Source organism: Pseudophryne corroboree, chromosome 10, assembly GCF_028390025.1.
Source record: "Pseudophryne corroboree isolate aPseCor3 chromosome 10, aPseCor3.hap2, whole genome shotgun sequence".
Taxonomy (NCBI): domain Eukaryota; kingdom Metazoa; phylum Chordata; class Amphibia; order Anura; family Myobatrachidae; genus Pseudophryne; species Pseudophryne corroboree.
The window spans coordinates 172987415-173010926 of NC_086453.1; the positions used below are offsets into that span (position 1 = coordinate 172987415).

The 23512-nt window shown below is 48.2% G+C and overlaps 1 protein-coding gene across 3 annotated transcripts in view; it reads right to left on the reverse strand.

Moving 5' to 3' along the window:
- The window catches only part of FOXJ3 (forkhead box J3), an 886133-nt gene that overhangs the window by 329537 nt on the left and 533084 nt on the right, over window positions 1-23512 (reverse strand). The gene's annotated exons all lie outside the window — the stretch shown is intronic.

Sequence of the window (23512 nt, forward strand, 5' to 3'; positions counted from 1 at the left end):
CCGAATGTATCGACACTTGCGGACGAGAGAGTAAGCAACGAATCCTGTCCTGAAGCATCAGGACTTTCTCCTGAGACAATAACAACCGTTGGTTGTGAGTGTCCAATAGTGCTCCCAGGTGCACCATGCACTGAGCAGGGACCAGGGAGGAATTCTTCCAGTTAATGAGCCACCCGTGGGCTTGCAGGAACCGGACAGTCAGATCTAGGTGACGTAGGAGAATTTCTGGGGAATTTGCCAGGATCAACAAGTCGTCCAGATACGGTAGGATCCTGACCACTTGACAGCGGAGTACCGCCGTCATTACCGCCATAACCTTGGTGAAGACTCGCAGAGCCGTTGTTAAACCAAAAGGTAAAGCCCGAGACTGGTAATGGAGGTTGCCAACCGCAAACGTCTGGTATTGCTGATACGACACTGCTATAGGGATATACAGGTAAGCATCCTGTATGTCCAGGGAGACTATATAATCCCCAGGTTCCAAGGCCAGAACGATAGAGCGAAGGGTTTCCATATGGAACTTGGAGATTCTCACAAATTTGTTAAATGCCTTGAGGTTGAGAATGGGCCGGGAGGACCCATCGGTTTCGGGACTAGAAACAGCAGAGAATAATACCCCTGGCCCCTCTGAGCAAGAGGCACCTGTACTACCACTCCTGTGTCCAGGAGGGTCTGTACCACCGAATGAAGAGTTTTTGCCTTTGTCTGGTCCGAAGGGACGTCTGTCAGTCAAAATCGATGAGGGGGACGGTGTTTGAAGGTTATGGCGTAACCTCGAATGACGACTTCCCGTACCCAGGCATCTGAAGTGGTCTTCAACCATTCCTGGGTATACCCTAGAAGCCGGCCCCCCACCCTGGGGTCCCCCAGGGGGAGGCCCGCCCCGTCATGCGGCAGGCTGATCGGTCTTGGAAGCTGGCTGACGGGCAGCCCAGGCACTTTTGGGCTTTGGCTTACCAGGTTTGGAAGTGCAGGCCTGTTTGTGGTACGCCTGACCTTTTGCTTTACTTGAAGGACGAAAGGGACGAAAGGAAGTACTTTTAGCCTTCGTCACAGAAGGAGCAGTACTTGGCAGACAGACTGTTTTGGCAGTAGCCAAATCAGCCACTATCGTATTTAAGTCCTCCCCAAACAGAATATCTCCCTTGAAAGGGAGTAACTCTCGAGTCCAGATCCACAGACCAGGATCTCAGCCACAATATCCGGCAAGCCAGGACTGACGTAGTAGAGGCCTTGGCTGCTAGAATACCGGCATCAGAACCCACCTCTTTAATAAAGTGAGAAGCTGTGACAATATATGACAAGCCTTGTCTAGCGTGGTCAGACTAGATTTCAGCTTCCAACTCCTGTGCCCACGCTTCAATAGCTTCTGCAGCCCATGTCGCTGCAATAGTGGGCCTATGTGCAGCACCCGTGAGGGTGTAAATCGCTTTCAGACAACCCTCCACACGTTTATCCATAGGCTCTTTCAGAGACGTGACGGTAGTGACAGACAGAGCTGAGGAAACCACCATCCTTGCCACATGCAAGTCCACTGGAGGAGGTGTCTCACAAATTTTAGATAGCTCTGGCGTGAGGGGATAGCGAGCAAGCAGCTTCTTGTGAGGCACGAACTTCTTACCTGGATTTTTCTCAGGATTCCTGACGTATATCAACCAGGTGATCAGAGTGAGGTAAAACTTGTTTAACCACCTTCTGATGCTTGAATCATCTGGTTTCTTAAGAGGAACGGATGGCTTGGGATCATCCGTAATCTGTAGAATCAACTTAATAGCCTCCAATAGATCAGGAACATCCACTTGTGAACTACTATCCTCATCAGTATTATCAGTGTCAGAATCTGTGGGGTCAGTGTAAACGCCATCCTCATCAGACGAGGTGTCAGTGACAGCGGAGGATTGTGAGGAAGTAATGGCCCGCTTAGAGGACTCCGTGGTCTTAGGCGGGCGAGGGTTAGACTTTTTAGTAGTCAGGGACTGGTTCATAACTGAGTGAACAATCTGCCACAGGGACCATATATGGTTGGACCAGCATAGGAGGTCCCAAAGGGGGCGTTAGTTTAGTAACTAGCGTATTCAGTAGCGTAGAGACGGTAGCCCACGGCGGGTCATTCTGGACCCCCGTTGCTATAGTCCCACTTGGGGGCAAGGAACCCCCAGAACCAGAGCCCTCAGCTGCTGTAATTTCCTCAAAAGTATCTGTGGCCTCAGCACCACTACCAGTGTGTTCAGCCCCAGAACCATTACCCTCATAAGCAGACATGTTATAACTTGCAGTATAAGGTAACATAGTACAAATTGTCAGCAGCACAATACCTGACCCAAACCCCTGCACAGTGTTGTCAGCACAAACAGGGATTCAAGAGAGATATGGTGACTAAAATCACAGAGAGAAATACAATTTAAGTATATCTTGTGAATATCCTATATCATGTATTACAAACCTGATGCACCTAGCCCCCTCAGGTTATAGAATATAGGGATAGCAAGCTGAGTGATAGACACGAAATGGAGGTCACACAGCAAGCCAATGCACACACATAGTCACCGTTTGTACAATGCAGAAGTTATGACAAGCAATAATACTGCACTGGACTAGCTTATATATAGCTATGTAATCAATAGATATAACACTGCACAGTAAAGACTGGATGTATATCACAGGGTACTTGTACCAGATAGCCCTGACTAAATGCACTTTTTCTTAACTAACACTGTTGTCTAAACGACATGTAGAATACTTAAGTATCTTGTAAAGGCACAGCGCTGACGGTTCCGGTATGAATGGTCGACCATGTTATGGTCGACAGTCATTAGGTCGACCACTATTGGTCGACATTGACATGGTCGACGTGGACACATGGTCAACACATGAAAGGTCGACACATGAAAAGGTCGACATGAGTTTTTTAACTTTTTTTTGGTGTAGTTTTTTGCGTAAAGTGACTGGGAACCCCAATTAGTGCACCGCTTCGCTCGCCATGCTTCGGGCATGGTGCCTTCGCTCCGCTACCGCTTCGCTCGGCACAGATTACCGTTCCAATCGTAGTCCACGTGGATCGTAAAGTATGGAAAAGTTCCCCAAAAGAAAAAAAAGTAAAAAAAATCATGTTGACCTTTTCATGTGTCGACCTTTCATGTGTCGACAATTTTCATGTGTCGACCATGTGTCCATGTCAATGTCGACAAATAGTGGTCGACCTAATGACTGTCGACCATAACATGGTCGACCATGTGAACGGATACCGCGCTGACTATCAGGCGGCTTTACAAAGGAGGATTTGCCCAAGCAGTCCCAGGAACAGTGTAGCTGGGGAAATGGTGCCCAAACACTGACTGGGAGTGAGGGAGAGACAGATATGCAGCTCCAGGGCGGGAACATTTACTGTAAATGGCGCCCTGGGGCTGGGGGAGGGGCTCCAGGTCTAAGCCTTATCTGTTACATGCTTGCACTGCAAGCACCAACTACAAAACTGAGCTCATGTGCACGGAGGCGGGGTGATATAGGAGGCGGCGCTATGCATCTTGGGAAGAAGGTCACAGCTTTTGAGCCTGTTGGTGCTTCGGATCAAGATCCTACTCTACACCCCAATGTCTATCCTTGTGGAGTCCAGTGTACCCCACAGCAGAAATATGGGCTGCAAAGGCAGCCCCCCTGTTGATTGCCTGCTTACTGCAAGGCACCAACTTACAAACTGAGCTCCTGTGCACGGAGGCGGGGTGATATAGGAGGCGGCACTATGCATCTTGGGAAGAAGGTCAAAGCTTTGAGCCTGTTGGTGCCTCGGATCAAGATCCTACTCTACACCCCGATGTTAATCCTATTGGAACCCAGTGTACCCCGCAGCAGAAATGTTTATATACCAATGTCTTTTACTGTAAGTCATTGTTTTCTTGTTTTACTCACTGGTTTATGTACTTTGGTAGGCGCTGCAGAACCTTTGTGGAACCATATGAACAATAATAATAATAATAATAATAATAATAAATAAGAATTTACTCACCGGTAATTCTATTTCTCGTAGTCCGTAGTGGATGCTGGGACTCCGTAAGGACCATGGGGAATAGCGGCTCCGCAGGAGACTGGGCACAACTAAAAGAAAGCTTTAGACTAACTGGTGTGCACTGGCTCCTCCCGCTATGACCCTCCTCCAGACTTCAGTTAGGATACTGTGCCCGGAAGAGCTGACACAATAAGGAAGGATTTTGAATTCCGGGTAAGACTCATACCAGCCACACCGTATAACTCGTGATACAATACCCAGTTAACAGTATGATAACAACTGAGCCTCTCAACAGATGGCTCAACAATAACCCTTTAGTTAAACAATAACTATATACAAGTATTGCAGACAATCCGCACTTGGGATGGGCGCCCAGCATCCACTACGGACTACGAGAAATAGAATTACCGGTGAGTAAATTCTTATTTTCTCTGACGTCCTAAGTGGATGCTGGGACTCCGTAAGGACCATGGGGATTATACCAAAGCTCCCAAACGGGCGGGAGAGTGCGGATGACTCTGCAGCACCGAATGGGCAAATTCTAGGTCCTCCTCAGCCAGGGTGTCAAACTTGTAGAATTTAGCAAATGTGTTTGACCCCGACCAAGTAGCTGCTCGGCAAAGTTGTAAAGCCGAGACCCCCTCGGGCAGCCGCCCAAGAAGAGCCCACCTTCCTCGTGGAATGGGCCTTCACTGATTTAGGATGCGGCAGTCCAGCCGCAGAATGTGCAAGCTGAATCGTACTACAGATCCAGCGAGCAATAGTCTGCTTTGAAGCAGGTGCACCCAACTTGTTGGGCGCATGCAGGATAAATAGCGAGTCAGTCTTTCTGACGCCAGCTGTCCTGGAAACATACATTTTCAGGGCCCTGACTACGTCCAACAACTTGGAAGCCTCCAAGTCTTCAGTAGCCGCAGGCACCACAATAGGTTGGTTCAAATGAAAAGCTGATACCACCTTAGGGAGAAACTGGGGACGAGTCCTCAATTCTGCCCTATCCATATGAAAAATCAGATAAGGGCTTTTACATGACAAAGCCGCCAATTCTGATACACGCCTGGCCGAAGCCAAGGCCAACAACATGACCACTTTCCACGTGAGATATTTAAATTCCACGGTTTTAAGTGGCTCAAACCAATGAGACTTTAGGAAATCCAACACCACGTTGAGATCCCAAGGTGCCACTGGAGGCACAAAAGGGGGCTGAATATGCAGCACTCCCTTAACAAAAGTCTGAACTTCAGGCAGTGAAGCCAGTTCTCTTTGAAAGAAAATCGATAGAGCCGAAATCTGGACTTTAATGGAACCCAATTTTAGGCCCATAGTCACCCCTGACTGTAGGAAGTGCAGGAAACGGCCAAGCTGAAATTCTTCCGTTGGGGCCTTCCTGGCCTCACACCACGCAACATATTTTCGCCAAATACGGTGATAATGGTTCGCGGTCACTTCTTTCCTAGCTTTAATCAGCGTAGGAATGACTTCCTCCGGAATGCCCTTTTCCTTCAGGATCCGGCGTTCAACCGCCATGCCGTCAAACGCAGCCGCGGTAAGTCTTGGAACAGACAGGGCCCCTGCTGCAGCAGGTCCTGTCTGAGCGGCAGAGGCCATGGGTCCTCTGAGATCATTTCTTGAAGTTCCGGGTACCAAGCTCTTCTTGGCCAATCCGGAACAATGAGTATAGTTCTTACTCCTCTTCTCCTTATTATCCTCAGTACCTTTGGTATGAGAGGAAGAGGAGGGAACACATAAACCGACCGGTACACCCACGGTGTCACTAGAGCGTCCACAGCTATCGCCTGAGGGTCTCTTGACCTGGCGCAATATTTTTCTAGCTTTTTGTTTAGGCGGGACGCCATCATGTCCACCTGTGGCCTTTCCCAACGGTTTACAATCAGTTGGAAGACTTCCGGATGAAGTCCCCACTCTCCCGGGTGGAGGTCGTGCCTGCTGAGGAAGTCTGCTTCCCAGTTGTCCACTCCCGGAATGAACACTGCTGACAGTGCTAACACGTGATTTTCCGCCCATCGGAGAATTTTTGTGGCTTCTGCCATCGCCGTCCTGCTTCTTGTGCCGCCCTGTCGGTTTACATGGGTGACTGCCGTGATGTTGTCTGACTGGATCAGTACCGGCTGGTTTTGAAGCAGGGGTTTTGCCTGACTGAGGGCATTGAAAATGGCCCTCAGTTCCAGAATATTTATGTGTAGGGAAGTCTCCTGACTCGACCATAGCCCTTGGAAGTTTCTTCCCTGTGTGACTGCCCCCCAGCCTCGAAGGCTGGCATCCGTGGTCACCAGGACCCAGTCCTGTATGCCGAATCTGCGGCCCTCTTGAAGATGAGCACTTTGCAGCCACCACAGCCGAGACACCCTGGTCCTTGGAGACAGGGTTATCAGGCGATGCATCTGAAGATGCGATCCGGACCACTTGTCCAACAGGTCCCACTGAAAGGTTCTTGCATGGAACCTGCCGAATAGAATTGCTTCGTAGGAAGCTACCATCTTTCCCAGGATCCGCGTGCAGTGATGCACCGACACCTGTTTTGGTTTTAGGAGGCCTCTGACTAGAGATGACAGCTCCTTGGCCTTCTCCTCCGGGAGAAACACTTTTTCTGTTCTGTGTCCAGAACCATCCCCAGGAACAGTAGACGTGTCGTAGGGACCAGCTGTGACTTTGGAATATTTAGAATCCAGCCGTGCTGTTGTAGCACCTCCCGAGATAGTGCTACCCCGACCAACAACTGCTCCCTGGACCTCGCCTTTATCAAGAGATCGTCCAAGTACGGGATAATTAAAACTCCCTTCTTTCGAAGGAGTATCATCATTTCGGCCATTACCTTGGTAAATACCCTCGGAGCCGTGGATAGACCAAACGGCAACGTCTGGAATTGGTAATGACAATCCTGTACCACAAATCTGAGGTACTCCTGGTGAGGATGGTAAATGGAGACATGCAGGTAAGCATCCTTGATGTCCAGTGATACCATGTAATCCCCCTCGTCCAGGCTTGCAATAACCGCCCTGAGCGATTCCATCTTGAACTTGAATTTTTTTATATATGTGTTCAAGGATTTCAAATTTAAAATGGGTCTCACCGAACCGTCCGGTTTCGGTACCACAAACATTGTGGAATAGTAACCCCGTCCTTGTTGAAGTAGGGGCACTTTGACTATCACCTGCTGGGAATACAGCTAGTGAATTGCCTCTAGCACTGCCTCCCTGCCTGAGGGAGTTGTTGGCACGGCAGATTTGAGGAAACGGCGGGGGGGGGGGGGGGGGGGGGAGACGTCTCGAATTCCAGCTTGTACCCCTGAGATACTACTTGAAGGATCCAGGGATCCACCCGTGAGCGAGCCCACTGATTGCTGAAGTTTTTGAGACGGGCCCCCACCGTACCTGGCTCCGCCTGTGGAGCCCCAGCGTCATGCGGTGGACTTGGAGGAAGCGGGGGAGGACTTTTGCTCCTGGGAACTGGCTGTATGCTGCAGCTTTTTCCCTCTACCTCTGCCTCTGGGCAGAAAGGACGCGCCTTTAACCCGCTTGCCCTTATGGGGCCGAAAGGACTGTACCTGATAATACGGTGCTTTCTTTGGCTGTGAGGGAACATGGGGTAAAAATGTAGACTTCCCAGCTGTTGCTGTGGAAACGAGGTCAGAGAGACCATCCCCGAACAACTCCTCACCCTTATAAGGCAAAACTTCCATGTGCCTTTTAGAATCTGCATCACCTGTCCACTGCCGAGTCCATAACCCTCTCCTGGCAGAAATGGACATTGCACTTATTTTAGATGCCAGCCGGCAAATATCCCTCTGTGCATCTCTCATGTATAAGACTGCGTCTTTATTATGCTCTACGGTTAGCAATATAGTGTCCCTGTCTAGGGTATCAATATTTTCCGACAGGGAATCTGACCACGCAGCTGCAGCACTGCACATCCATGCTGAAGCAATAGCTGGTCTCAGTATAATACCTGTGTGTGTATATACAGACTTCAGGATAGCCTCCTGCTTTCTATCAGCAGGTTCCTTTAGGGCGGCCGTATCCGGAGACGGTAGTGCCACCTTCTTTGACAAGCGTGTGAGCGCTTTATCCACCCTAGGGGATGCTTCCCAACGTGACCTATCCTCTGGCGGGAAAGGGTACGTCATTAGTAACCTTTTAGAAATTACCAGTTTCTTATCGGGGGAAGCCCACGCTTCTTCACCCACTTCATTTAATTCCTCAGATGGAGGAAAAACTACTAGTAGTTTTTTCTCTCCAAACATAATACCCTTTTTTGTGGTACCTGGGGTAACATCAGAAATATGCAACACATTTTTCATTGCCTCAATCATGTAACGTGTGGCCCTATTGGAAGTTACATTAGTCTCATCGTCGTCGACACTGGAGTCAGTATCCGTGTCGACATCTGTGTCTGCCATCTGAGGTAGCGGGCGTTTTAGAGCCCCTGATGGCTTTTGAGACGCCTGGGCAGGCACAGGCTGAGAAGCCGGCTGTCCCATATTTGGTATGTCGTCAAACCTTTTATGTAAGGAGTCGACACTGTCGCGTAATTCCTTCCACATAACCATCCACTCAGGTGTCGACCCCGCAGGGGGTGACATCACATTTATCGGCATCTGCTCCGCCTCCACGTAAGCCTCCTCATCAAACATGTCGACACAGCCGTACCGACACACCGCACACACACAGGGAATGCTCTGACAGAGGACAGGACCCCACAAAGCCCTTTGGGGAGACAGAGAGAGAGTATGCCAGCACACACCAGAGCGCTATAATAATACAGGGATTAACTGAATTATTTCCCCTTATAGCTGCTATATAAGTTATACTGCGCCTAAATTTAGTGCCCCCCCTCTCTTTTTTACCCTTTGTAGCTTGATACTGCAGGGGAGAGCCAGGGAGCGATCCTTCCAGCGGAGCTGTGAGGGAAAAAAGGCGCCAGTGTGCTGAGGGAGTTAGCCCCGCCCCTTTTTCGGCTGACTTTTCTCCCGCTTTTTTCAGGATTTCTGGCAGGGGTAATTTATCACATATATAGCCCTGGGACTATATATTGTGATGATTTGCCAGCCAAGGTGTTTATATTGCTGCTCAGGGCGCCCCCCCCCCAGCGCCCTGCACCCATCAGTGACCGGAGTGTGAAGTGTGCATGAGGAGCAATGGCGCACAGCTGCAGTGCTGTGCGCTATTTTATTGAAGACCGAGGTCTTCTGCCACCGATTTTCCGTACCACTTCTTGCTTCTGGCTCTGTAAGGGGGACGGCGGCGCGGCTCCGGGACCGAACGATCGAGGTCGGGTCCTGTGTTCGATCCCTCTGGAGCTAATGGTGTCCAGTAGCCTAAGAAGCCCAAACTATCTCCAGTCAGGTAGGTTCGCTTCTTCTCCCCTTAGTCCCTCGCTGCAGTGAGTCTGTTGCCAGCAGATCTCACTGTAAAATAAAAAACCTAAAATATACTTTCTTTCTAGGAGCTCAGGAGAGCCCCTAGTGTGCATCCAGCTCAGCCGGGCACAAGATTCTAACTGAAGTCTGGAGGAGGGTCATAGTGGGAGGAGCCAGTGCACACCAGTTAGTCTAAAGCTTTCTTTTAGTTGTGCCCAGTCTCCTGCGGCGCCGCTATTCCCCATGGTCCTTACGGAGTCCCAGCATCCACTTAGGACGTCAGAGAAATAATACACAAGCGTGATGGCTGGTGGATTAGCCAGTTAATAAGGGAGAGTAGTGGTTGGAATATGATTGAACTTATCAATCTTACACATATCCCCATCTAAAAGCACAATGGTTTCCAAGGAATAAGAGAGATGACAACAGCAATGGTCAGACACCAATATAAGCAACAATTTATCTCCTCAGATCCAATAAGCACTTAAAGATGAATTGCACAGTAAGGCAGGGTCCACACCTGGTGCATGGCTAGTGTTGCAGGTGTAGTGCCTGTGCTGTTTCACATGGTGTTTCCCATGTGGTGCCACACCGTCACATTCTTATTTCTAGGAAAGTCTATGGTGCATCTTCTCAAACTAAACTGCTCTTTGGGCAGCAACTTATCGGCCGGCATAATTTCATGATGTCCGCCAGTTTACTTAATGTATTTTTTTCAAAATATACAAATACTTCCTACTATGCTTTCTGGAGCTTCAACAATGTACAATGTTTCCACAGTGTACAGTGTACATTTACTTGCTGATGACAGCAGGGAAGGGAGCAACGGCGTGGGGAAAGTCGCCCCATGCTGTCGTTAACGAGGACCTCCATCGTCTGTACATGTTCAGACGAGGGAGGGGGTCGTTAACGACATTGGGTGTACCCACTAGACGAGATTGTAAAAGATCTCGCTCAGATTGGCCCTTCCGAGCTATATCTTTTACTTTCTCGTCTAATGTGTATGGGGCGTAAAAGTACAGCTGTCCAGCATTTGTGAGCAGCCAGTATTTACATTACAAAATAAAAATAAATGTATTTGCAACCTTTTCCGTGCAATATTGTTTCAGATACAAAGTTACAGATATATATTTTGTGTATGAATAAATGCTTACTACACTGCATTTGAAAAAAATAAAAAATAAGATTTTAAACCTACCGGTAAATCTTTTTCTCCTAGTCCGTAGAGGATGCTGGGGACTCCGTAAGGACCATGCGGATAGACGGGGTCCGCAGGATACATGGGCACTAAAAAGTACTTTAGATATGGGTGTGCACTGGCTCCTCCCTCTATGCCCCTTCTCCAGATCTCAGTTAGAGAAACTGTGCCCAGAGGAGACGGACAGTACGAGGAAAGGATTTTTGTTAATCTAAGGGCAGGATTCATACCAGCCCACACCATCCACACCGTATGACCTGGATATACGACCCAGTCAACAGTATGAAACAAACCAGCAACAGCCCGAGACTGATCAAAACTGTAACATAACCCTTATGTAAGCATTAACTATATACAAATCATGCAGAATGTAGTCCGCACTGGGACGGGCGCCCAGCATCCTCTACGGCAAAGGTTCTCAAACTCGGTCCTCGGGAGCCCACACAGTGCATGTTTTGCAGGTAACCCAGCAGGTGCACAGGTGTATTAATTACTCACTGACACATTTTAAAAGGTCCACAGGTGGAGCTAATTATTTCACTTGCGATTCTGTGAGGAGACCTGCAAAACATGCACTGTGTGGGCCCCCGAGGACCGAGTTTGAGAACCTCTGCTCTACGGACTAGGAGAAAAAGATTTACCGGTAGGTTTAAAATCTTATTTTCTCTTACGTCCTAGAGGATGATGGGGACTCCGTAAGGACCATGGGGATTATACCAAAGCTCCAAAACAGGCTGGAGAGTGCGGATGACCCTGCAGCACGGATTGAGCAAACATGAGGTCCTCATCAGCCAGTGTATCAAACTTGTAAAACTTTGCAAAGGTGTTTGAACCCGACCAAGTCGCTGCTCGGCAAAGCTGTAATGCCGAGACCCCTCGGGCAGCCGCCCAAGAAGAGCCCACCTTCCTAGTGGAATGGGCCTTTACCGAATTTGGTACCGGCAATCCAGCCGTAGAATGAGCCTGCTGAATCGTGTTACAGATCCAGCGAGCAATAGTCTGCTTAGAAGCAGGAGCGCCAACCTTGTTGGCTGCATACAGGACAAACAGAGCCTCTGTTTTCCTCACCCTAGCCGTTCTGGCTACATAAATTTTCAATGCCCTGACCACATCAAGGGACTCGGAATCCTCCCAGTCCCGCGTAGCCACAGGCACCACAATAGGTTGGTTCATATGAAAAGATGAAACCACCTTGGGCAAAAATTGAGGACGAGTCCGCAACTCTGCTCTATCCACATGGAAAACCAGATAGAGGCTTTTGTGAGATAAAGCCGCCAATTCCGACACTCGCCTTGCCGATGCCAAGGCCAACAACATGACCAATTTCCAAGTGAGATACTTTAATTCCACCGTTTTAAGTGGTTCAAACCAGTGAGACTTAAGGAACCGCAACACCACGTTAAGGTCCCAGGGTGCCACTGGAGGCACAAAAGGAGGCTGGATATGCAGCACTCCCTTCACAAAAGTCTGTACTTCCGGAAGAGAAGCCAATTCCTTCTGAAAGAAAATGGATAGGGCCGAAATCTGAACCTTAATGGAGCCTAATTTTAGGCCCAAATTCACTCCAGTCTGTAGGAAGTGAAGGAGACGGCCCAGATGGAATTCCTCCGGAGGAGCATTCCTGGACTCACACCAAGAGACATACTTCCTCCAAATACGGTGATAATGTTTCGCTGTCACGTCTTTCCTAGTCTTTATCAGAGTAGGAATGACCTCATCCGGAATGCCCTTTTCCGCTAGGATCCGTCGTTCAACCGGCATGCCGTCAAACGCAGCCGCGGTAAGTCTTGGAACAGACAAGGCCACTGTTGTAACAAGTCCTCTCTGAGAGGAAGAGGCCTCTTCTGTGAGCATTTCCTGCAGAACCGGATACCAGGCCCTTCGAGGCCAATCTGGAACAATGAGAATTGTCTGTACTCCTCTTCGTCTTATGATTCTTAATATCTTGGAGATGAGAGGAAGAGGAGGAAACACATAGACCGCCTGGAACACCCACGGTGTCACCAGGGCGTCCACTGCTACCGCCTGAGGGTCTCTTGACCTGGCGCAATACCTCGGCAGCTTTTTGTTGAGGCGTGACACCATCATGTCTATCTGAGGCAGTCCCCACTGACTTGCAATCTCTGCGAAGACTTCCTGATGAAGTCCCCACTCTCCTGGATGTAGATCGTGTCTGCTGAGGAAGTCTGCTTCCCAGTTGTCCACACCCGGAATGAAGACTGCTGTCAGAGCGCTTACATGATTTTCCGCCCAGCGAAGAATCCTGGTGGCTTCTGCCATTGCCACTCTGCTCCTTGTTCCGCCTTGGCGGTTTACATGAGCCACTGCGGTGATGTTGTCTGACTTAATCAGAACCGGTAGGTCGCAAAGCAAATTCTCCGCTTGACGAAGGCCGTTGTATATGGCCCTCAACTCCAGTACGTTGATGTTAAGACCAGCCTCCTGGCTTGACCAGAGACCCTGGAAGTTTCTCCCCTGTGTGACTGCTCCCCAACCTCGGAGCCTCGCGTCCGTGGTTACCAGAACCCAGTCCTGAATGCCGAACCTGCGACCCTCCAGAAGGTGAGCACTCTGCAGCCACCACAGGAGAGATACCCTGGCCTTGGGGGACAGGGTGATCATCTGATGGATCTGTAGATGAGACCCGGACCACTTGTCCAGAAGGTCCCATTGAAAAGTCCTCGCATGGAACCTGCCGAATGGAATGGCCTCGTAAATCGCCACCATCTTTCCCAGAACTCGAGTGCAGTGATGCACTGACACCCTTTTTGGCTTCAATATGTCCTTGACCAAAGACACGAGAACTTGGGCCTTTTCCGTCGAAAGAAAAACCCTTTTCTACTCTGTATCCAGAACCATGCCTAAGAAAGGAAACCAAGTCGTTGGAACCAACTGTGACTTCGGGATATTGAGAATCCAGCCGTGCTGTTGCAACACCTTCAGGGAGAGTGATACGCTGTCCAGTAACCGTTCTCTCGATCTCGCTTTTATGAGGAGATCGTCCAAGTACGGGATAATTGTGACACCCTGCTTGCGCAGGAGCACCATCATTTCCGCCATTACCTTTGTGAAAATCCTCGGGGCCGTGGAAAGCCCAAACAGAAACGTCTGAAATTGGTAATGACAATCCTGTACAGCAAACCTCAGGAACGCCTGATGAGGCTGATATATGGGGACATGAAGGTATGCATCCTTTATGTCCAGGGACACCATATAATCCCTCCCTTCCAGGCTGGCGATGACCGCTCTGAGCGACTCCATCTTGAACTTGAACCTCTTTAAGTATAGGTTTAAGGATTTTAAATTCAAAATGGGCCTGACCGAACCGTCCGGTTTCGGGACTACAAACAGGGTTGAGTAATACCCCATCCCCTGCTGCAGCAGGGGGACTTTGACCACCACTTGCTGATGACACAATTTTTGAATTGCATTTAACACTATCTCCCTTTCTGGGGGAGAAGCCCGTAGGGCCGATTTGAAAAACCAGCGAGGAGGCACCTCTTCGAATTCCAGCTTGTAACCCTGGGACACAATTTCTATTGCCCAGGGATATACCTGTGAGTGTACCCAGACGTGGCTGAAAAGTCGAAGACGTGCCCCCACAGGGGCGGACTCCCTCAGCGGAGCCCCAGCGTCATGCGGTGGATTTTGTAGAGGCCGGGGAGGACTTCTGCTCCTGGGAACTAGCTGTGGTTGGCAGCTTTTTCCCCTTGCCCTTACCTCTGGCAAGAAAGGAAGATCCCCGCACTCTCTTGGGTTTATGCGACCGAAAGGACTGCATCTGATAATGTGGTGCTTTCTTAGGCTGTGAGGAAACATAAGGCAAAAAAGCTGATTTACCAGCTGTAGCCGTGGAGACCAGGTCCGTAAGACCTTCCCCAAACAATTCCTCACCCTTGTAAGGTAAAACCTCCATATGCCTCTTCGAGTCGGCATCGCCCGTCCATTGTCGGGTCCATAGGGCTCGTCTAGCCGAAATCGCCATAGCGCTGGCTCTGGAACCCAGTAGGCCAATGTCTCTCTGAGCATCTCTCATATACAGGACAGCATCTTTAATATGACCCAGGGTCTTTCCTTATCCAGCGTATCTATATCAGCAGATAAGGTATCTGTCCATGCTGCTACAGCGCTAGACCCAAGCCGACGCTATCGCCGGTCTGAGTAAGGTACCAGTATGTGTGTAAATAGACTTCAAGGTAGTCTCCTGCCTGCGATCAGCAGGATCCTTGAGGGTTGCCGTATCTTGAGATGGCAGCGCTACCTTCTTGGATAAGCGAGTCAACGCTTTATCCACCCTCGGGGAGGATTCCCACCGTATCCTGTCCTTAGTCGGGAACGGATACACCATAAGAATCCTTTTGGGAATCTGCAGCTTCTTGTCTGGAGATTCCCAAGCCTTTTCAAATAATTCATTCAGCTCGTGAGATGGGGGAAAGGTTACCTCAGGTTTCTTTTCCTTATACATGTGCACCCTCGTGTCAGGGACAGAAGGGTCATCTGTGATATGTAACACCTCTTTTATAGCAATGATCATATAATGAATACTTTTAGCCAATTTTGGCTGCAACTTTGCATCATCGTAGTAGACACTGGAGTCTGAATCCGTGTCGGTATCAGTGTCTACTATTTGGGATAGTGGACGCTTTTGAGACCCAGAAGGTCCCTGCGGCAAAGTGAAAGGCAGGGTTTGACTCCCTGTATACTCCCTGGACTCAGCTTTGTCCAACCTTTTGTGCAATAAATTCACATTTGCATTTAAAACATTCCACATATCCAGTCAGTCAGGTGTCGGCGTTGCCGACGGAGACATCACACTCATTTGCTCCACCTCCTCCCTAGAAGAGCCTTCCGCTTCAGACATGCCGACACACGCATACCGACACACCACACACTCAGGGAATTCTCTATCTGGAGACAGTTCCCCCACAAGGCCCTTTGGAGAGACAGAGAAAGAGTATGCCAGCACACACCTAGCACCAATGACCCAGGGAAAAAAGAAAATTACCCAGATAGCGCTTTTAGTATATAACACTGCGCCAATTTATGTGCCCCCCCCCGCTCTTTCAAACCCTCTGTCACCGTGTTTAGCAGGGGAGAGACCGGGGAGCCAGCTTCTCAGCGGTGTGCTGTGGAGAAAATGGCGCTGGTGAGTGCTGAGAATCAAGCTCCGCCCCCTCAGCGCGGTCTTCGGTCCCGCTCGATCTATTTAAAAAAACTGGCGGGGGATCTCTGATATATCACGTAGAGCCCATATATGCCCTGATTTTGCCAGCCAGGTTTAATTGCTGCCCAGAGCGCCCCCCCCCCCCCCCCCGCGCCCTGCACCCTTACAGTGCCTGCCGTGTGTGTGTGTTGTGCGGGAGCAATGGCGCGCAGCGTTACCACTGCGCGTTACCTCAGTGAAGATCCGAAGTCTTCTGCCGCCTCTGAAGTCTTCTTTCTTCTCATACTCCCCCGGCTTCTATCTTCCGGCTCTGTGAGGAGGACGGCGGCGCGGCTCCGGGACGAACAGCTAGGAGAGACCTGCGTTCCGACTCCCTCTGGAGCTAATGGTGTCCAGTAGACTAAGAAGCAGAGCCTAGCAGTTAAGTAGGTCTGCTTCTCTCCCCTCAGTCCCTCGATGCAGGGAGTCTGTTGCCAGCAGGCTCCCTGAAAACACAAAACCTAACAAAATTACTTTCTTTCAGGAAACTCAGGAGAGCTCCCTGTAATGCACCCAGTCTCCTCTGGGCACAGTATCAAACTGAGGTCTGGAGGAGGGGCATAGAGGGAGGAGCCAATGCACACCCATATCTAAAGTTCTTTTTAGTGCCCATGTCTCCTGCGGAGCCAGTCTATCCCCATGGTCCTTACGGAGTCCCCAGCATCCTCTAGGACGTAAGAGAAAAAGGTTTACATACTATGGTGGATATTCAATTAGGGGTGGTCTTCAGTATGCCGAATGTCGGGATCCCGGCGCACAGTATACCGGCGCCAGAATCCCGACACCCGGCATACCAACAGCTATTCTCCCTTGTGGGGGTCCACAACCCCCTGGACGGAGAATAAAATAGCGTGGCACGCGTAGCGCGCCACCATGCCCGCAGCGTGGAGAGCGCAGCGAGCCCACAAGGGGCTCCTTTGCACTCGCCGCGCTGTCGGTATGCCGGCAGTCGGGCTCCCGGCGCCGGTATGCCGGCGGTCGGGCTCCTGGCGCCGGTATGCTGGTCGCCTGGAGCCCGGCCACCGGCATACCATACTACACCCTTCAATTAGTAACGAATTTTCTGACAGTCAGAAAATCGTCACTAATTCGACTTGTGTGTATTCAATAGCGGTTTCGCTCATTTTTGGATCCATTTTTGCCCACGCCTCTTCGTTTTTTTTTTTGTTAAATCGGCATGGGCAAAAACGGACCTAAAAACAGCCGAAAACGCCCGCAAAGTCAACAAAACACGTGTATCGGTTGGAAATTCGACAATATACGTGGTTTACACCCATGCCGGATTTTTCGACCAGTCAAAAAAATGGCATGGGCATTGAATAGGTAAAATGTAAATTTGACCTAAAAAAAAAAACTGTTGAAAAGTGCATTTTTTTCAACTGGTCGAAAAAACGTCTAACTGAATACTATTTTTTTATTTTTTTTATGAGTTCACACATATTTCATTTAAACATGTAACAAATTTCACTTTGGGACTCCCATGGGATAATGCGATAACAATAATTTACTGACAAGCAGGCAGCTAAATTATACAAAATTCTCACTTGCAGACAGTGGGCGGGATTCAAATCTTGCAGCTGCCGTCTCGCCCTCCAGCAGTATTCAAATGTTACTGCCGATGGGCGAGATATCAGCATTTCAGCTCGCCACCCCCTGGGGTGGTGAGCTAAAATGCACGAAAAGTGACCAGTTTGGATGCCCAAACGGGACTTTTCGCGATCGCACCCATGACTTTAGTCGTGTTTAGCTGCTTTACACGGCTAAACCCGTCTCTTATGCGCGATAACAGGGGGCCATAGAACCAAGATGGCCTTATTGGTGTCAGTGCAGCAAAGATGTATGAGGACATGTCTGTACCCTCTGATGTCAACAAGTGTGAGCTTTTCTTGGGGTGTTGTCACCATCGGTAACATTTTGTGAGAGGAAAACATCTTCACAAAGATTTGTGTTGTGGATGCTGCAGGTATGAAAGCATGCAATTTCTCGGTCCTAGGAATTGATAGTGTTTTTTTAAGTGATCATCCAGAAATATTCTAATCTCAATATGTTCTTCTTGTGTTGAAGTTGTTGTGGTGTAAAAATCTGATCATCATATAAATGGGATGCTAGCCTCTTCACTGTGCTATCTACACCATCACAAGGCCCTTTGCCATGAGCAGTCGCTGAAAAATGCCACTCTCCTACGCAGAGCGCCTAAGATGGCTGCCGCACCTGGTACCTTGTGAGGGTGGAATACACAACCCCTGGAGGTTATTACCCAAAATGCTTACACCAACCCTGCATCATGCTTTCTGTCTTTATTGTCTGTGTGGTTTATCTTTTGATGTAATACTTAAATCTTCTGTATTATGTGCATTGTTTGAGTTCTAGTTGGCGCCGCGGATGGCTGCCTCGGTGCTGCTCTGCCAAGCAGCCTTTGTGTTTAGTCCTACATGTATAATATGTCTAATATGTTGAGTCTATTGTACAGTTGCAATGTGCAGTATCAACTCATACGTGTAATGTGTGTAATGTATGCTATGTTCTTCCCCCTTCGTATGCTATGTATTCCCCCTTCATGTTGCTGCTTGGCGATGCATTGTACCACAAAGAATTCCTAGTGTACGTGAGTACACCTGGCCAATAAAGCTGATTTTGATTCTGATTCTGATACCAAAATAATCTTTATAAGAGCATAAGCTGGCAAAGTTTTTTTTTGTTCTTACACTGTGTGAATGACCCATCGTAGAAAAAGTAAATCTTTTTTGGTGGTTCTCTAATGTTGTCTTTAGAAGGTTAAGAGTTTCCTCTGGAAGCAGTAGACTGCCACTGTGTTGTGTTCCTGACAGTCTGAAATAACATAGCTAAGATGTCCCTGAGGTTATTAGTCTGGAATTTCAAACTTTCTATACTAATCTATGCAATTTAAACAACACTGCAATGAGGTACTGGGGCCTTAGGGAACATGATTATGGAGTTTCTCCGGCTAGCCCAGATTCCTAGACTCGCAGAACAAGCTTCTGCCCAACTAAACCTAGACATCACGGACAAAGAAATTGCTAAGGTTCTTAAGGACCAGAAGTCCTCTATGGCCCCCGTCCCTGATGGCTTCTTAGTCGCTTACTATAAAGAATTTGCTGCAAACCTGATCCCTCACCTTGAATGTGCTAGCTTATAGGACAATCTCGTTACTTAACTTGGATATTAAACTCTATGAAAAGATTCTATCTACACGAGTAAATAGTGTTCTCCCAGACCTGATACATTATGTCCAAGTGGGATTCATCCCAGGTCACCAGGCAAGGGACAAAACTAGAAGAGCGATTGATGTCATTCAAATTCTCAACCGCAGACAATCCCCCTCAATAATGTTGTCCCTAGACCCCAAAAAGGCATTTAATTGCATATCTTGGTCTTTTTATTCAATACCCTAACAGGCATATGGTACAGTTGCAGAAATCCTTACGGCTGTCTCAGCTTTGTACTCTTCTCTGATAGCTAGAGTTTTCACTAATGGGCTTCTCTGCGACCCCTTCCAACTATCTAATGGTATGAGACAGAGGTGCCCATTGTCGCCCTTGATTTTTGCCTAAGTAATTGAACCATTAGCTGCCATGTTTAGATTTTCTGACAAAATTTGCGGGAAGAAGTGGGCTCACGGGAATTTAAAATGTCATTGCATGCGGACGATGTCCTCTTGTAACTCACATATCCCCAAACTTCACTCCCAGTCCTTTCTGATATTATGAAAGAATATGGTGAACTGTCAGGCTATAAAATTTATTTATCCCAAGTCAGAGGCTATGCTTCTACACATCCCATCCGAGATAAAGTCTCTCACACATTCCTCCTTTTCATTCAACTGGCAAGACCATAGAATTAAATATCTTGTGGTGTATATTACCACTCAGTATGATTCTTTACAGTGCATCCGGAAAGTATTCACAGTGCTTCACTTTTTCCACATTTTGTTATGTTACAGCATTTTTCCAAAATGGAATACATTAATTTCTCCCCTTAAAATTCTACACACAATACAATACCCCATAATGACATGAAAAAGTTTTTGTTTTTGTGATTTTTGCAAACTTAATAAAGAATAAAAAACGAAGAAATCACATGTACATAAGTATTCACAACTTTGGCCATGAAGCTCAAAATTGAGCTCAGGTGCATCCTGTTTCCACTGATCATCCTTGAGATGTTCCTATAGCTTAATTGGAGTCCACCTGTGGTAAATTTAGTTAATTGGAAATGATTTGGAAAGGGACACACCTGTCTATATAAGGTCCCACACTTGACAGTGCAAACCAAGCATGAAGTATGTAGACCTCCGAGACAAGATTGTCTTGAGGCACAAATCTGGGGAAGGGTAAAGAAAAACAGGAATTTAATACCTACCGGTAACTCCTTTTCTCGTAGTCCGTAGTGGAAACTGGGGATCTGTACTTTAGTACCATGGGGTATAGATTGGGTCCACTGTAGCCTGGCACTTTAAAAACCTTTAGTGTGTGTATGTGTGCTGGCTTAACCCCTCTATGCCCCTCCTACCAGACTCAATCTAGGAAACTGTGCCTGAGGAGATGGACACACCACGAGAGAAGGAAACCGGTACAACAGCGGTGAGGCACTAAGCCAACACATAACCATAACCGATAAAGGAGGGTGCTAACCATAACAGAGGATAGCAAACCAACCTAACCAGGATAGCAAAGCTATACCAATAACATAAGGGGACCGCAACGGCGGGCCAACTAAACACTTACACAGGTAAGCAGGAATCGAAGCAATGAGCCGGGTGCCCAGTATCCACTACAGACTACAAGAAAAGGAATTACCGGTAGGTATTAAATTCCTATTGTCTCTTACGTCCTAGTGGATACTGGGGATCTGTATTTTAGTACCATGGGGAAATCCCAAAGCTCCCAAACAGGTGGGAGAGAGCTGAGACCCCTGTAACACCGCCTGACGAAACTGAAGGTCATCCTTGGCTAAGGTGTCGAACCGACATAACTCAACAAAAGTGTTCGAACCAGACCAAGTAGCAGCTCGGCACAACTGTAGGGCCGAAACACCCCGGGCAGCCGCCCAGGAAGAGCTCACAGACCTCTTTGAGTGGGCCTGAATAGACGTCAGCAAGGGCAGAACCGCTGAAGTATAGGTTTGTTGAATGGTCAACCTGAGCCAACGAGCAATTAATTGCTTAGAAGCCGGGTGACCTATCTTGGTGTCATCATAAAGGACAAACAGCAAATCAGATTTCTGATGACGAGCAGTCCGTTTGACATAAACCTTTAGAGCCCTCACCACATCCGAGGACTCTGGACCAATGGAAGCGGTCGGGTCCTGAGATCTGCCCTGTCTTCATGAAAAATCAAATAAGGGCTCTTACAGGATAAGGCCCCCAATTCACAGACTTGTTATTAAAATTGGCGTCTGCTAGACATCACTGTCTTCCATGTAAGAAATTTCAACTCCACCCTATGTAAGGGTCAAACCAGTCCAAATGAAGAAAGGACAGAACCACACTGAGATCCCACAGAGCCGTGGGAGGTATGAAGGGCAGTTGCATATGAAGAACTTTAGGAAAGTTTGTACTTTCGGCAACATGGCAAGTTATTTCTGGAAGAAAATAGAGAGCGCCGAAATCTGTACTTTGATGGAGCCCAAATGTAGGCCCATATCCACTCCCGCTTGCAGGAAAAGTAGAAAACGACCAATTCTAAATTCCACAGGAGAAACCTTTCTACTTTCACGCCACGAAACATACTTTTTCCAGATACGATGACAATGTTTAGACGTAACCATCTTCCTGGCCTGGACCATGGTGGAAATAACCCGGGAGGGAAGACCTTTTTTTTGCTAGAATCTCCCTCTCAACTTCCAAACTGTCAAACGTAGCCGCTGTAAGTCTGGATAGATGAACGGACCTTGTTGAAGAAGATCCTTTTGAAGCGGCAGAGGCCAGGGATCCTCCAGAGCCATGGTTAGGATGTCCGAGTACCACGCCAGTTGAGGCCAATCCGGGGCAATTAGAATTGCTTGAACGCTTTTCCTTCTTAATCTTTTTAGAACTCTTGGGATTAGCGGTAGAGCAGGGAACAGGTACACAAACTGGTACGCCCATGGTGTCTTCAGCGCGTCCACTGCTACAGCCTGCGGATCCCTCGTTCTGGAACAGAAACAGCATAGCTTCTTGTGGAGACGAGAAGCCATCAGATCAATCTGCGGAAAGCCCCACTGGTGAATTAACTGTTGAAATACTTGGGGATGTAAGCCCCATTCCCCCGGATGGAGGTCGTGCCTGCTGAGGAAGTCCGCTTCCCAGTTGTCCACTCCTGGAATGAATATGGCTGAGATGACCCTTGTGTTGGCCTCTGCCCAGAAGAGTATTCTTGACAGTCCTCCTCGCACCGCCGCACTGCTTCTTGTTCCCCCTTGTCGATTTATGTACGCCACCACCGTGGCCTTGTCTGATAGAACCTGGATCGCCTGATCCTTCAGGAGATGGGAAGCTTGCAGAAGAGCATTGTAAATTGCCCTGAGTTCCAGGATGTTTATCGGCAGAGCAGATTCCGGAACTGACAATAGCCCCTGGAATTGGGCCCCTTGGGTCACAGCCCCCCAACCCCGGAGGCTGGCATCCATTGTCAGTAGAATCCACGAGTGGATATTGAAATTCCTACCTTCTACCAAGTGAGGAACTTGTAGCCATCATAATAGAGAAATCCGGGCTTTCGGAGATAAGGTCACTTCCTGATGCATGTGAAGGCAAAACCCCAACCACTTGTCCAACAGAACCAGCTGAAATTGCCAGTCACGAAATCTGCCGTATTGGGTTGCCTCGTAAGCAGCAACCATCCTGCCTAGCACCTTTTGAGACACTGTATCCAGTATCATTCCCAGGAACTGAAGACGTTGGGTCGGTTCCAGGTGAAACTTCTGAAAATTTAGGATCCACCCATGATCCATAAGCAGGCGAGTCGTAAGATCGATCCTGTGCAATAGAAGCTCCCTGGACATAGCCTTTATCAGTAGATCGTCCAAGTAGGGGACTACGTTGATTCCCATCATGCGCAGTTGCAGCATCATCTCCCCCAACACTTTGGTGAAGACCCTCGGAGCTGTGGACAGGCCAAAGGCCAAGGCCTGAAACTGGAAATGGTCGTCTAAGATGGCGAACTTGAGGTAAGCCTGATGAGGGGCCACATGGGAATGTGTCAGTTAGCATCCTTGACATCTAGTGATACCAGGAATTCCCCCTCCTCCAGACCGAACACCACTGCCAGCAGGGATTCCATCTTAAATTTGAACACCCGCAGATACGTGTTTAGAGACTATGCGGAAAAGTGTTGTGTGTGGAACCGCACTAGTCAAGCAATTTTCTTAGAGTACCACATTAAATTAAATGAAAATACCAATATGCATACAGTTATCAAGTAAATCTTAAACTGCTAATGATTGGCGGTGCTCCCAGGAATTTTGTAGGTTATACTACAATTGGAAAAAGCAAGAGAAAAAGGCAAAAAACCCTTGTTTGGGAGCACTCATTTGTTATGATAGGAATAGTATATATAATACTAAAACATAACCTTTAATTAAACCTTGAATAAAAAGACTTTTGGTCAAAAAATTGGGACTCGTGTGTAGTATTATCTGTTTGTGTAAATCTTATTTAACCTTTTTAGCAAATGAGGTATAAGATAATTAAGAAGGTGAAAATATCAGAGGGATGGTGAAGGATACCAAATG